The sequence below is a fragment of the Scyliorhinus canicula genome, chromosome 14 (assembly GCF_902713615.1).
Source record: "Scyliorhinus canicula chromosome 14, sScyCan1.1, whole genome shotgun sequence".
In the NCBI taxonomy this organism is placed as follows: Eukaryota; Metazoa; Chordata; class Chondrichthyes; order Carcharhiniformes; family Scyliorhinidae; genus Scyliorhinus; species Scyliorhinus canicula.
Window position 1 is genome coordinate 15,397,435 of NC_052159.1, and position 14,608 is coordinate 15,412,042.

Below are 14,608 nucleotides of genomic sequence, written 5' to 3' on the forward strand. Positions count from 1 at the left end.
AGATTTGGCTCTACCAATCTCAATCGAAAACAAAAACTGTGGCATTTCAGAAGAGGGGATTGGAAAATAGCCAAGTCCATCAAAACGATATCACTAGCTACGCCTCAGAACACACTGCATCAAGAGCTGTGCCTGGGCCAGTTCAAGTAGCAGCTTGCAGTGGGGGAATGGGGTTGTTCCAAAGTCTACAGTTTTAAAAACAGCCAGCAGAACAGTCAAGGATTTAAAAGAGGTTTCTTACACATTTTAAAAGACATATATCTACAAATATGGAAGGCCTTGACAAAACCTACTTCTGTGAAAAGTACAGCAGACAATGGAGCACAAATTTCATGGGCAGGATCCATAGTTCTGAATTGCAAGTGTAAACAATATTCCTGAGTGTCACAGATTCTCTACATTATGGAAACTAAGGGCCCAGCAATTGCTTGGTTCCTTGCATGCTGAGGCCTCGTATCTATGGAATCAATCAGACATCACAAGGCAGATCAATATCACAAACTACTAGTACTCCAGTTCACGACCTATAATCAAAATATCCAGAATGTTTCCAAAAAATTGGCAACTTAAAGGGAGTTGCAACATTTCACTTGCAAGAGAATGCAAGTCCATCAATTGATCCATCATGTAAATGCAGCATTCCCATACAATACATTTTGAATGTTGAACAAGACAAGATGGAGAAAGCAGAATCAGTCAAAGAGTGCAAAATTGGGGAAGGTCAATCACGTGTCATAAAGAAGGACAGACCATCGAGTATGCACAACCCATGACATTTAAATGTAGCTTTGAAGCATTGGCCCTTACACAATATCCACATCCGAAGACTTCAACGTACGGTTTCCAAGTGCAAAATTTGTCTGGGAGCTTGAAGCCAAGCATTGTTACTGGTCAGCACATCTCACAGAGAAGTCCCAAGAGCTGACTACATTTCATACCCCATTTGGACAATGCTGACTTCAATGACTTCCTTTTGGAAAATCTGTTAGTCAGGGTCTCTTCCAATTTCATGTGGACCACATTACTTGCACCAGGATGCATCCATATCACAGATGATATAGCTGTTGTGGGAAGAATAAAGCATGATTATAATCTATACTTATTGATCCGAATGGAGCATTGGTGTCCAACAGCCTGAAATGCAACATGGTCATGCAGCAGATCAATTCCTTTGGTTTTATTTATTCCAGTGCTGGAACATATCCTGATCCAAGTAAAATAGAGAATATTAACACAATGCCAACTCAAGATATGCCTGTTTAATTTCTTGTCCCCACACTTTCCCAGTTTCACTCAGAAATCCTCACCACTTAGGGAATTGTTGAGAAAGAATGTGCCTTTTCTGTGCTTAGAAAACAAACAACACCACTTTGAAGCCCTGAAAACATAATTATCAGAAGCGTTGACATTGCAATTTTCCGATCGTAGGGTGACAATTACCCTGAAGACAGGTGCCTCGCTGGGATCTGGGAGCATGCTGACTACAAAAAGGAAAACTGATTGCATTTGCTTCAAAATCTCTGTCAGAAATGCAACCCAACTGCTCCAACACTGACCGGGAAACATTAGGAATCAAATGTTTTCATAGCTGTCTTTTTGGCAAATGATTTGTAGTAGCTACCGATTAGGAGCCACTTAGGATGGTTTGATGTCAATCATTGACCAGTGTACCGCCAAGGTTGATAAGGATTCAATGTTATGACTGTGAGATTAGGTACAAGCCCCCAAAACAATTAGGAACAACATTCAAGATTGACAATCCCACAGATTACCGTCAGCAATTAAAGAAACTTCCAGACAAGGCTATAATTATAAGATCTGGGTGTTCCAGCCGATTCATTTACACGTTAGAAACTCATATATTTATTAGCTCTATGCACTTGTGTAATGGTAACTAAACATGAATTGTAAATAGCAATATTTCTTTGGATGGGGAAAGTATCTTTAAAAAGAAAGGGGGATGTTGTAATGCACCTTTAAGTGATATCAGCATGATGTCACTGGCATTACGATCCTGGACCTGACTCCCATAGTTGTTAGGAGACAAGAGAGAAACCCCAATTTTTTAAAATATGTAGAACTGTGAGGAAAGGGTACTTCGCTCCAGAAGTGATTCCACACATAAATCGGGCTATAGTATATTTTTAAAAACTTTATTACCAACACAAGACTAAATAACTTTACTCTCATATAAGAAAAAATAGCACTTGTTAAACAATGCTTAATGATACAATGAAGAAAATAAATCCTAACTGCTATCTCTTATCCTCACTCCAGCAATACCCATCTTAGGTCACAATCCACTTTTAAATACAGTGAGAAGACCCAGGAATATTTGTTCAATGGAGATCATTTTAAAACACTGGAGGGGGCAAAATCTGGTCAGGAAACAGCCTGCAGATTTTTGCCTGTCTCAGACTACTGTTTAACCTACCAGCCTTTGAGAGACTGCTCCTGGCCTGTTCTCAGGCAAATCTTCAACTCACTCTTTTCACAGACAGATCAAAACTAGTTGTTTTGAGAGCAGCTGCTAGTCTGTCCACAGTCAAATCTAAAACGGAATGTCAAAACACAAAACTCAACACCTGACTGCTTCAGCTCCTGGCTTTTTCCATTAACTATCTCATCTAACCAAACTAACCACAATATTCTCCTGCCAGAGCTGAATTTCACCTGATTTGCACTTGAATCACCTCCCTTCATGGTTGAGTGATTTTGAAGTGGTCAGCTAGAAACTGACAACACTTAACTCTGTTTGAAGTGGTCCAGGAGCTGTCAATCAAAGCTTGATGTTTATGAACATTGTGGTTCGACCACTTCAGAATAACTTAACCATGAAGGAAGATGAATGGAACAATGCTAACAGCTGTAAGTGTGTAGAAGCTGTCAATCACAGCCTAGTAAAATCAATATCAAAGAGAAATGAATGAATGGCTTGCAGATCTGAGGGAGTTTGAACCTAGCAGGCTTGTTTTCCCTTTCCAGGAAATGACAGGTGTATTGCCCAGGTGAGGATTAAAGCAGTAATTTTTTAATTGTCACTGTCTGGACTACTCTCAAGCTTCCAGGCATTGATCTCACTTCTGGGGGGCTTCCTGAAGGTGTCTCTTTTCTCGGGTCTTCGTAACAGGGGAGTCTCTTCTGGGGGGTCTGTGGGGCCTCCTTAATTAGGGGGCCTCAGGTGAGTGGACAGTGGGTGGGGTCCGGTAGGAATGGGGTGGGCAGGTCTTGCATTGTGGGGAGAGATTGGCTTTAGGGGGCAACTCCTTTAAAGAGGATCACCACGAGGTCCACCATGTCAAGCCCATGCTTACCAAGAACAGTAGTAATTCTCACCCATGTGATTCCCAGCCCAGAGGACCGGTGAATAATAATCTTTATTATTGTCACAAGTAGGCTTACATTAACACTGCAATGAAGTTACTGTGAAAAGCCCCTACTTTCCACATTCCGGCGCCTGTTCGGGTACACAGAGGAAGAATTTAGAATGTCCAATTCACCTAACAGCACATCTTTCGGGACTTGTGGGAGGAAACCGGAACATCCAGAGGAAACCCATGCAGGCACGGGGAGTACATACAGACTCCACACAGACAGTGATCCAAGCTGGGAATCGAACCCGTGTCCCTGGTGATGTGAAGCAACAGTGCTAACCGCTGTGCTACCATGCCGCCCTCTCATGTGGGCCTGGAGAGTATGGTGCCTGGCCCATTAAGTAGACAAGTTAGGTAATTTGGATATTCCTTAATTCTTCCTTTGTGTACACGAACAGGCGCCGGAATGTGGCGATTAGGGGATTTTCACAGTAACTTCATTGAAGCCTACTCGTGACAATAAGCGGTTTTAATTTTTTTTCATTTCAATAAAGAAAGAAAACATAAATGGATGCAAATGGGTCTTAATGAGCCATTCGCTGGTGCCAGACACAGACCTCGATCCAGATACCATGGATGGGCTGGAACATCGGAAACAGATAATCGCACTGATTCTTCATGACATTGGGTTCTCCGTTACAAATGGCATGAGGTGGAGAATTCAGGCTAATGCTTCTAATTACCTACTCCTTGGAAAATTCATTTATATAAATAAAATTCCGTTAGCCCAACTTGTACGATGCTTTAATTACACCCTTGACTCCAAAATGCTTGCTGCTTTTCAAATCAGGGGCGGGATTCTCCGACCCCCCACCGTGTCGGAGAATCGCTGGCGGGCAGCGTGAATCCTGCCCCGCCGCTCCGATGCTGGCTGACAAATTCTCTGGCGCTGCTTTTTTGGTGGGGACGGGGATCGCGCCGGTCGGGGCCCGTTAGCAGTGGCATCCCCCGGCGATTCTCCGGTCCCTGATGGGCCGAGCGGCCGCCGTTTTCAGCCAGTCCCACTGGCGTGGATTAGATCAGGTCCTTACCGGCGTGACCTGGTTCTGAGGGCGGCCTGTTGAGTCCTCGGGGGAGTGCAGGGGGATCCTGCCCCGGGGGGGAGGGGGAGGTGGTGGCACGGTGACCTGGGCGTGATCGGGGCCCACCGATCTGCGGGCAGGCCTGTGCCGTGGGGGCACTCTTTCCCTACGTACCAGCCTGTGTAAAGCTCCGCCATGGCTGGCACGGAAAAGAAACACGGCAGCGGATCTGCGCATGCACCAGAATACGCTGGCGCTCCTGCACATGCGCCAACTTGCGCCGGCCGGCGGAGGCCCTTCGGCGCCAGTTGATGCGGCACCAACCCCTCCAGTGCCGGCCTCGCCCTCGAAGGTGCGGAGGATTCCGCACCTTCTGGGCGGCCCAAAGCCGGAGTGATTCACGCCACTCCTTGGCGCTGGTACGGCCCGCCCTGCCGGATACTGGAGAATCACGGCCCAGGATTTTAAAAAACAGAACTTCAACAATCACAGACTAACCCAGGCTTTTAACTCCTACCGCACCAAATATCATACACTATGGGCGGGATTCTCCAACCCCCCGCCGGGTCGGAGAATCACTTGGGGCCGGCGTCAGTCCCGCCCCCGCCGTGTCCCGAATTCTCCGCCACCCGAGATTCGGCGGGGGCGGGAATTGCGCCGTACCGGTCGGCGGGCCCCCCACGGCGATTCTCCGACCCGCAATGGGCCGAAGTCCCACCGCTGACAAGTCTCCCGCCGGCGTGGATTAAACCACCTCCCTTACCAGCGGGATTGGCGGCGCGGGCAGGCGCTTGGGTCCTGGGGTGGTGCATGGCAATCTGACCCCAAGGGGTGCCCCCAGGATTGCCTGCCATGCGCCAGTATGACGTCAGCAACCGCTGATGCTCCAGTGCATGCGCGGACTTACGACGGCCGGCGAAGTCCTTTCGGCCCCGGCTGGCGTGGCACCAAAGACCATTCGGACCAGCCGGCGGAGCAGGAGCCTAGCCCCTCAATGTGAGTGCTTGGCCCCTAAAGGTGCGGAGACCTCCAATGAGACCTCCGCACCTTTGGGGCGGCCCGATGTCAGAGTGGTTCACGCCACTCTGACATGTCGGGACCCTCCACTCCGCCGGGTAGTGGAGAATCCTGGCCTATATCCTGCATGCATCACACTGGAAGGGAAATGTGTCATGTGATCAAGTTTTGGTTTCACTTTGTGCCTCATTTCAATAAATTAACACGCGATGTGTTCACCCAATCCCTTAGGATTGATTGGTGCCCCTTGTGTCTTTTCCAGCAAATAAGCTCCAGGACTTATATCATTCGAAGAACAGGATACTTTGTATCTCTTTTAATACTATTTTCTTTCATTGTCTAGTTGTCCAGCATGTGGCACAGTGGGTATCAATGCTGACACAGTGCCAGAGACCAGGGTTTGATTCTGACCTCTGGTGACTGTGTGGAGTTTGCATATTCTCCCCGTGTATGCGTGGGTTTCCTCCGGGTGCTCCGGCTTTCCCCCACAGTCCAAAGATGTGCAAGTTAGGTGGATTGGATATGCTAAATTGCCCCTCGATGGCGGTTACGGGGATAGGGTGGGCGATTGGATCTAGATGGGGTACTCTTTCAGAGGATCAGTGCAGACTTGATGGACCGAATGGCCTCCTTCTTCATTGTAGAAATTCTATGATTCTTGATGGATGGGCACTTAATGGACATTTTGCGATCTGTAGATTATTTAACGGATTTCTGGACAATATTGATGGTGTTTTTTTCTATCTTGTTACATTGTCCAATGTAACCATTGTTACAATGGTCACAATTGTACCATTGCTTCCTGTCTTGGCTCTTCCCAAATTAAAGTCTTTGTTGTACAAGATTTTGACATCTTATCTTTTGCATTTTCCACAGTAAAAAGAGCTCCTGATAATCTCCTGTCTTTGTGACAATGGTTTGTGCTCTGGCGGTCAACACTGTGTTAATCATTGCCTGGTGGGCTTCTGACATGGCGCTTTCTGCCAAAGTTGCTGCTGAGGAAGGCAGAGGACTGGCAAGGTGCAGGGGCTGGTTTAGCTCACTCGGCTAAACCGCTGGCTTTTAAAGCAGACCAAGCAGGCCAGCAGCACGGTTCGATCCCAGGACAGGTGCCGGAATGTGGCGACTAGGGGCTTTTCACAGTAACTTCATTGAAGCCTACTTGTGACAACAAGCGATTTTCATTTCATTCATCTGTGTTTCATGGGCCGTCTTCTCCATCAGTTGAAATTTCTCCTCGCCTCTCCAAACAGTCAGACTCTCCGAGGTCGTAGCCATCGGCAACTGTGTCCCAGTTGAAATTTCAATGTTTACCATCATCATATCTCACTTACAGATGTCCTTGTAGCGGACGTGTGTACACCCATGAACCAGCGCCTAGTTCACTGCACAGAATGTCTTTGGGTATCTTGCTGACATCCATCCAGTAAGTGTGGCCAAGTCAGTGTAGACATCATTGGCTTAGTAATAAATGTTTGCGATTGAAATTAGCATGCTACAGGAACTTTGAACTGATGACTATTTCCGGCAGTAGATACCAAGCATACTCTGAGACAACAGAAGCCGAGCATTTGTTGTCCCGGTCTCCCTGTTGTAGAGGCGTGCACAGGCTTGATAGACCCACGGTTTGATATTCTCAGTTAGATTGCTGTTGTCCCACACTCAGGTTTGTCCATTTCCCACTGAAGGTATTCCTCAGTGTGGCCTCATATGGCATCACAATCTTCTCGGTGAGGTCTTGGTGCATTTTCATCTTGGATCTCAGACCATCCCCTGATCTCAGTCCCCTTGAGTACTGCCTCCCTCTGATCTCTGATACCTCCATGCGCTCGACACCCCAATAAGATACTGACCTGACCCCCATATTGTCCGACTCTCCTTCTGATTCTCTCCCTGACTCCCCGCTAGATAATAATAATCTTTATAATAATCTTTATTGCCACAAGTAGGCTTACATTCACACTGCAATGAAGTTACTGTGAAAACCCCTAGTCTCCACATTCTCGTACCTGTTTGGGTACACAGAGGGAGAATTCAGAATGTCCAAATTAGCTAACAGCATGTCTTTCGGGACTATGACTCCAAACCTCCATACCCCCATTCAATCCCTTCCGTTTTATACCTCCAATCGTACTTCTGCCTGAATTGCTGTTTCCTTGCAAAATTCCCTTCCTGACAGGGTGTCAAGTTTGTCAATTTGTGCGAAGACTATGCTAAAAAGAAAATGCGTGCTGCGGAGTTTGGGCAAACTCGGATTTCCAGATCCTGACTGTGAGTCCTCCCACCCAGCTGGAAAATCCCATCCCAGTAAAGGCCGATCATTTAATTGACCTCCCCTCATGTTCCAGCTGTAGGGTGGCATCATTGTTATTCAATCGCAAGGCAATTTGTGAAGCTATTTGGAACCAAGGTTTTTTTTAAAAAATGTGCCCTGTAAGTAGAGCTTTGTTGAAAAAAGTGAGTGGAAAGATTACTCATAACAGAATTCCAGTCAGCAAGCTAAAGATTTTAGCCATTCCATTGCTGAAATTCAAGAATGAGAATTTAAACAAACACACAAGGAACATATTAGAGTTTGGAAAGGAAGAAAAAAGTTTCACTTCACCGTCCAATTCTTTCCAATAGCCCATGTGCAATTTGTGCTGCCAACAATTCTTATTTCCCTTATTTTGTCTATTCAGTGAGCTGAACAGCCAAAGTTTCAACAAAGAAAGAACGTCTGAGGAAAGAAACCCTTTGAAATATATATTTCCCGCATCTTCGGCCGATGAAGGGAAAGTGCCAGGATATCATTCCATTGTGAAAAGGTTACGGAAGCCTGGAATGACTGAAGGCCAATTGGCTCGTCGAGCCATGAAGGCCCATTGGACGGTAGGAGGAATAATGATGACGAGGGCTAGATTGAAAACACAACAAAGAACGCAAGCTTCAGAGACCCGCGCTGAGCCTTTGAGGAGAGACAGAGGAAGGCAATAAGTAATGATTCGGTGAGCAGGCGGGACAAAGTTAGGCGGCACAGCAGGTTATGTAGTGGGAGCAGAGCATTGCAAACGGACATGGAGGGACAAAGTGAGTGAGAGAAACTATATCAATGTCTAGCAGCTGTGGAGGGGCAAAGGGCTCTCATTCTGCAAGTACAGAAATCACTAAAAACACAGGTACAAAAAGCATTCAAAAGAAGCTGATCTAACATTAAGCTTTGTCCCAAGGTGACTCGGAGACCCAAGTGAGGAAGTCAGTTTTCAGCTGTACAAAGCCCTGGTTGACCACACCTGGAGTACTCTGAGGAGGTTATAGAGAGCACAACCTAGATGCTTGGACTCCAACAGTTAAATTATGAGGCGAGGTCACACAAACTAGGGTTGTATTGGTCATAAACACTTTAATCATGGAAAATGGTTCATCTTCAGGGACTATATGCATTCTGGAAGAATTTGTGTTGAAAGAGTCCTATCCCTAAAAGCGCTAATGCAGGGACTCTGGTTGCTACTGTTCCTGGAAAAGACAGCGGCTGGAATTCTCTGGCTGTGAGGATTCATTTTTCCCGCTGGCAGCACATTTGGAGCACTGAGAAACACCACGCTATTGAACTCCAATTCGTGTTGATGCAGGGCCTTAACGGGAAAGCCCCAATGAGGCTGCGCTTAGTCCATTGTCAACACTAAGGAGCTCCACTCGCCGGAACCCCTCAGTGCAGAAGATCAGAACAGCATTTCAAAATGGCGTCGTGATTTCTCAACCCCTGACGCGACTCCCAAACCCCTCCAAAGCCCCAACTCACCTATAAGGGGTTCCTCAGGCCATCCCGCAACCCCTGTACAGGTTACTCCCAGGCCTGATCTGCAGCATGGGGAAAATGCCCTGGCAACCAGGTAGCATTGACAGGGTACCACCCTGCCTAGAGGACAATCACCTGAGGGCCTCCAATCCCCTCGGAGACCCCCACGAGTGCCGTTCCATCTGGTCCCTGCTTGTGGGGACCAGCACTGAAGGCCGCTCGCCCCAGATCTCCAAGGTGAGGGGGTTAGATCCCATCTCCTTGGGCAGAACGTGGGAGTGCATTCTGAGTGAGACTAGCTGTCTCACTCTAATATGCAGATTTGCCCAAAGGTTATCTGTCCACAATGGGCGGGATTCACGTCGTAACATCTCGTAATATTGCGTTAGATCTGGTGAGGTTTGGCGAGTAAGGTAGATCCTGGAAGAGGGATTTTCCGGCATCTACTGGCCGCTCTGCATCGCGTTGCCTTTCGGGCATAATGCGGCCGGTAGATTGTGCCCTTTATCTTTCTACTCGACAAGCCTGGTTTTATAATAAACTGATCCTTTTCTTGTTTATTGAAGAAACCTGGGTATTGAGTGGTCATTCGGAGATGAACAGGTAAAGCACATCTTTGGCCATATATCCAGCAAGAGAAATCGCTTAAACATGCTGTGACTCATGAAATGTTGGAACTAGAGACAGACTGTTACTCCTCCCATTCCGATTGTAACACATTTATTAGAATTTAGAAAATTAAGGGCTAATTTGGTTGGAGTCTTCAAGCTGTTCAGGGGAATAGAAGAGGCAGGTAGGAACTATCTCCACCGGATAGGGATTGTGGAACTAGGGCACATATTCTAAAGTTACAAACATTCCAGGAGTCCGTGTAGGAAACACTACAGGCAGAAACAGTAGCATGGTGGTTAGCATAAATGCTTCACAGCTCCAGGGTCCCAGGTTCAGTTCCCGGCTGGGTCACTGTCTGTGCGGAGTCTGCACGTCCTCCCCGTGTGTGCGTGGGTTTCCTCCAGGTGCTCCGGTTTCCTCCCACAGTCCAAAGATGTGCGGGTTAGGATTGGCCATGCTAAATTCCCCGTAGTGTCCTAAAAAAAGTAAGGTTAGGAAGGGGGGGGGGGGGGTTGTTGGGTTACGGGTATAGGGTGGATACGTGGGTTTGAGTAGGGTGATCATTGCTCGGCACAACATCGAGGGCCGAAGGGCCTGTTCTGTGCTGTACTGTTCTATGTTCTATAAATGATGCTGCCAATTTGGACCTCTCTTCCACAATGATAAACTGCTGCTAGTTTAGTGAGATGAAGTGATTGGAATGTATTACCTGAAAGGGTGGTGGAAGCAAATTCTGCATTGACTTTCAAAAGGAGAAATGGAAAGGGAAAGAAAAACGCAGGGAGCTGGCGAAAGAAGAGAGGAGTGGGGCTAAAAGCCGAGGCTGAACGATCTTCCATTGCGCCGTGACTTTAAGATCTGGACACATAAACATTGAGGGCTGCAGGCTCTTCAATTGCCGCAGATAGAGTGAAGCGAGTTAGTAAATCCTGCCAATGAGGTGGTAGAGACGTCCAATCTTAAGGTGGTAGAGACATTCAATTACAAGGTGGTAGAGATATCCAATTGTGAGGTGGTAGAGATATCCAATTGTGAGGTGGTAGAGATGTCCAATCAGGATGTGGTACAGACATCCAATCATGAGGTGGTAGAGATGTCCAATCAGGAGGTGGGAGGGATATCCAATCATGAGGTGGTGGACGTGTCTAATCATGAGGTGGTAGAGATATCCAATCATGAGGTGGTGGAGATGTCCAATCATGAGGTCGTGGAGATGTCCAATCATGAGGTGGTAGAGATATCCAAACATGAGGTGGTAGAGACATCCAGTCACGAGGTGGTAGAGATGTCCAATCAGGAGGTGGTAGAGATATCCAATCATGAGGTCGTGGAGATGTCCAATCGTGAGGTGGTAGAGATATCCAACCATGAGGTAGTGGAGATGTCCAATCAGAAGGTGGTGGAGATGTCCAATCAGGAGTTGGTAGGGATATCCAATCATGAGGTGGTAGAGATGTCCAATCAGGAGGTGGTAGAGATGTCCAATCAGGAGGTGGTAGAGATGTCCAATCAGGAGATGGTAGAGATGTCCAATCAGGAGGTGGTAGAGATGTCCAATCATGAGGTGGTAGAGATGTCCAATCATGAGTGGTAGAGATGTCCAAAAACATGCAGGTTAGGTGGATTGGCCATGCTAAATTGCCCTTAGTGTCCAAAAAGGTTAAGTGGGGTTACTGGGATAGGATGGAAGTGTGGGCTTGGGTCGGGTGCTCTTTTCAAGGGCCGGTGCAGACTCGATGGGCCGAATGGCCTCCTTCAGCCCTGTAAATTCTATCATCTGAAAACACTTTGTTGGTGTGACATGTGACGCCCAGCACCACCTCACCAGCATCTTCTCTCAGCTCCTCAAAGAAAAACAAAATAGTGTGGATGCTGGGAAATTGAAATAAAAACCAAAATTTATGGAATACTCAGCAGATCTGGCAGCGTCTGTGGAGAGAGAAACAGCATTAACGTTTCCGGTTGATGACTTTGCGCCAGCACCGGGAAAAGTGAGAAATGTAATGGGTTTTAAGTGAGGGAATGAAATGGGGTAGGGTGAGAAAAGAACAATCGCGTCCACTGTTTTCTTCTTGTCGGCAACTTATACCTTAAACAGGAGAAAGTGACATATACCCTTCCTCTGTGTTACTCGCTGCACTCTCTATGGAATTACAGTCCTTTTAACAAACATTACACAGTTGCTCCGACCCTCCAATGGGCTGCCATATCCCCATTTCACTGAGTAGTAAATTCGGGTGTCCGACTGCAGGCACTTTGCTCAGTTTTCAGAGTGCCTTAAATCCACCACTACCCCACCACGAAGTTTGTCTTGTTTCGTTACAGGTGTTGACTAGCCTGCTCGATATTTATCAAGTTTTACCTTCTTTTTTCTCAATTCAAGCTGCTCAATTTACCAAATGTAAAGTTTTCCACTGTGCGCATCAAAGCTTCCTGTCTGTAAACTTCTCATAACATTAAGAAACTTGGATTCAGCAAAGGTGACCTGGAGTTCAGCCACAATCTTATTGAATGGCAAAGCAGACTCAATGGGCCATTTGGCTTATTCCAGTTCCTGTTTCGCCTGTCCTTATGGCAATCCATCAGTAAAGCTGCATTCCCACTGGGAAATTGGGTTCACCTTAAGTCGGAAACACTGACTTTGGTGGCCACTTCTCTGACCACCAATCACAGGAAGCAAAGGTCCATTATGGGTGCTTATCTTTGCTTTATTTACCCTACCATGCACCATTTTTCCACAGACAATGCACGTTTCCCTCTAGCAGTGACTCCACTTCAGCTTCTCAGGAAAGATTCCATAGAATCCCTACAGTGCAAAAGGAGGCCGTTCGGACCATCGAGTCTGCACTGACCCTTCTAATGAGCATTTAGCCCAGTTACAAGTGTCTACTCCTGCCTATGCCCCTAATCCCATAACCGAACCTGCATATCCCTAGACATTAAGGGGCAATTTAGCAAGGCCAATCCACCTAAGCCACACATCTTTGGACTGTGGGAAGAAATGAAATGAAATGAAATGAAAACTGCTTATTGTCACAAGTAGGCTTCAAATGAAGTTACTGTGAAAAGCCCCTAGTCGCCACATTCCGGCGCCTGTTCAGGGAGGCTGGTACAGGAATCGAACCGTGCTGCTGGCCTGCCTTGGTCTGCTTTCAAAGCCAGCAATTTAGCCGTGTGCTACCGGAGCACCCAGAGGAAACTTACGCAGACATGGGGAGAACGTGCAGACTCCGCATAGTTACCCGAGGCTAGAATTGAACCCGGGTCCCTGGCGCTGTGAGGCAGCAGTGCTAACCACTGTGCCACCCAAGGTTCAAGGTTTCTGCAAGATTTCTCTTAACCTTGCCCCTTCATCACATGGCCCGCCCCGCAACTCCACTCCACCCTACCCCAGAACTTTATGAAACAAAACTCCAGAACACCTCGCTACAGTAGCCATTATATCCTGCCCAAAAATCCTAAGGGGGTGTCTTCCCTTCAGGATCTTGACAGCGGAGGAAACATCCTGTTCCACCAGTACTTAATTATCTTCACCTAGTTTAAAGTACAGGCTTGGAGGGCCGAAGGGCCCATTCCTGTGCTGTATTGTTCTTTGTTCTTGGTCCCCAATTCATTTTTTCCAATGAAAGGGAAATTTAGCGTGGCCAATCCACCTACCCTGCACATCTTTGGGTTGTGGGGGCAAAACCCACGCAAACACGGGGAGAATGTGCAAACTCCACATGGACAGTGATCCGGGGCCGGGATCGAAACTAGGACCTGAGGCAGCTGTGCTAACTACTGTGCCACTGTGCTGCCCTGGGATTGTAGTTTTAATCACTCCATTTGTATGAGGCTATAGACCCTTTAACTTTTGAAAATATGATTTTTTCAACTTTCAAATGACTGCAAATGTTGCCATTTGAACTGAGACAGAACAAACTGTTTAAAAATTCAAGATCACAATCTGAGGTGAAGGTGAGAAATTTAAAAAATCACACTCAGGGGAGTGTGATGAGAGAGACCTTTCTTATAAAACAGACACCCATCCCAACTCATAATTGTCGAGGGAAGAGACATACTGGATAGTGAAACGATGGCTTTCACAGGCAGATACGCCCAAAACCTTTTGGAAATACACAATGGGTGAAGTATTTCAATGCAAGGCCACCTTTGAGCAAGATTGCAACTGACACAGTTGTCAAGAAAGTTTTCAGCAGAGGAAACAGGCTGAAGGTTGCTCTCTCTCGTTCTTTTGAAATGAGATGTTCATGAAGCCAAATCATCCAGAAATCTATTAGCCAACCGAGATCTCAATGATTTCACCCGCTCCAAACCTGTCCAAGAAACCAGCTGACCTAAATTGGCCGCAACGTTTAAAATGTATGCCTTAAGGACAGTCAAAGGACACTTAACCATATATTCTTTACATTTTTACTGGACTCTATATCCCATTATTTTGAAAACTGTGCATGCATGTGTGTCTGTGCATGTGTGTGCATCTGTGTGTGTGTACAAATGACTGCATGATAGTTGAAAGCTCGCGTTTTTATTATTTTTCTTGGATTAACAAATTTGCTCTTTCTTTGACTTAACAAAACCTTGTTTGATAGGCTCTTTATTGCTCACAGCTTAAATGCATTCTGATTTGTAAATGGCATATCCTCATGGAAACTTAAATCTTTGTTGTGACCGAACGAGGAGGTCAAATAGAAGGGAGCCAGTTCACCCCGTCTCGCCTGGTCATAACACTGCGTGAATGAAGTGTGCAGCTTCTGATTGTAATTTTGGTCTGGATGTTACAGATCGAAATGTCTCAGTAATCT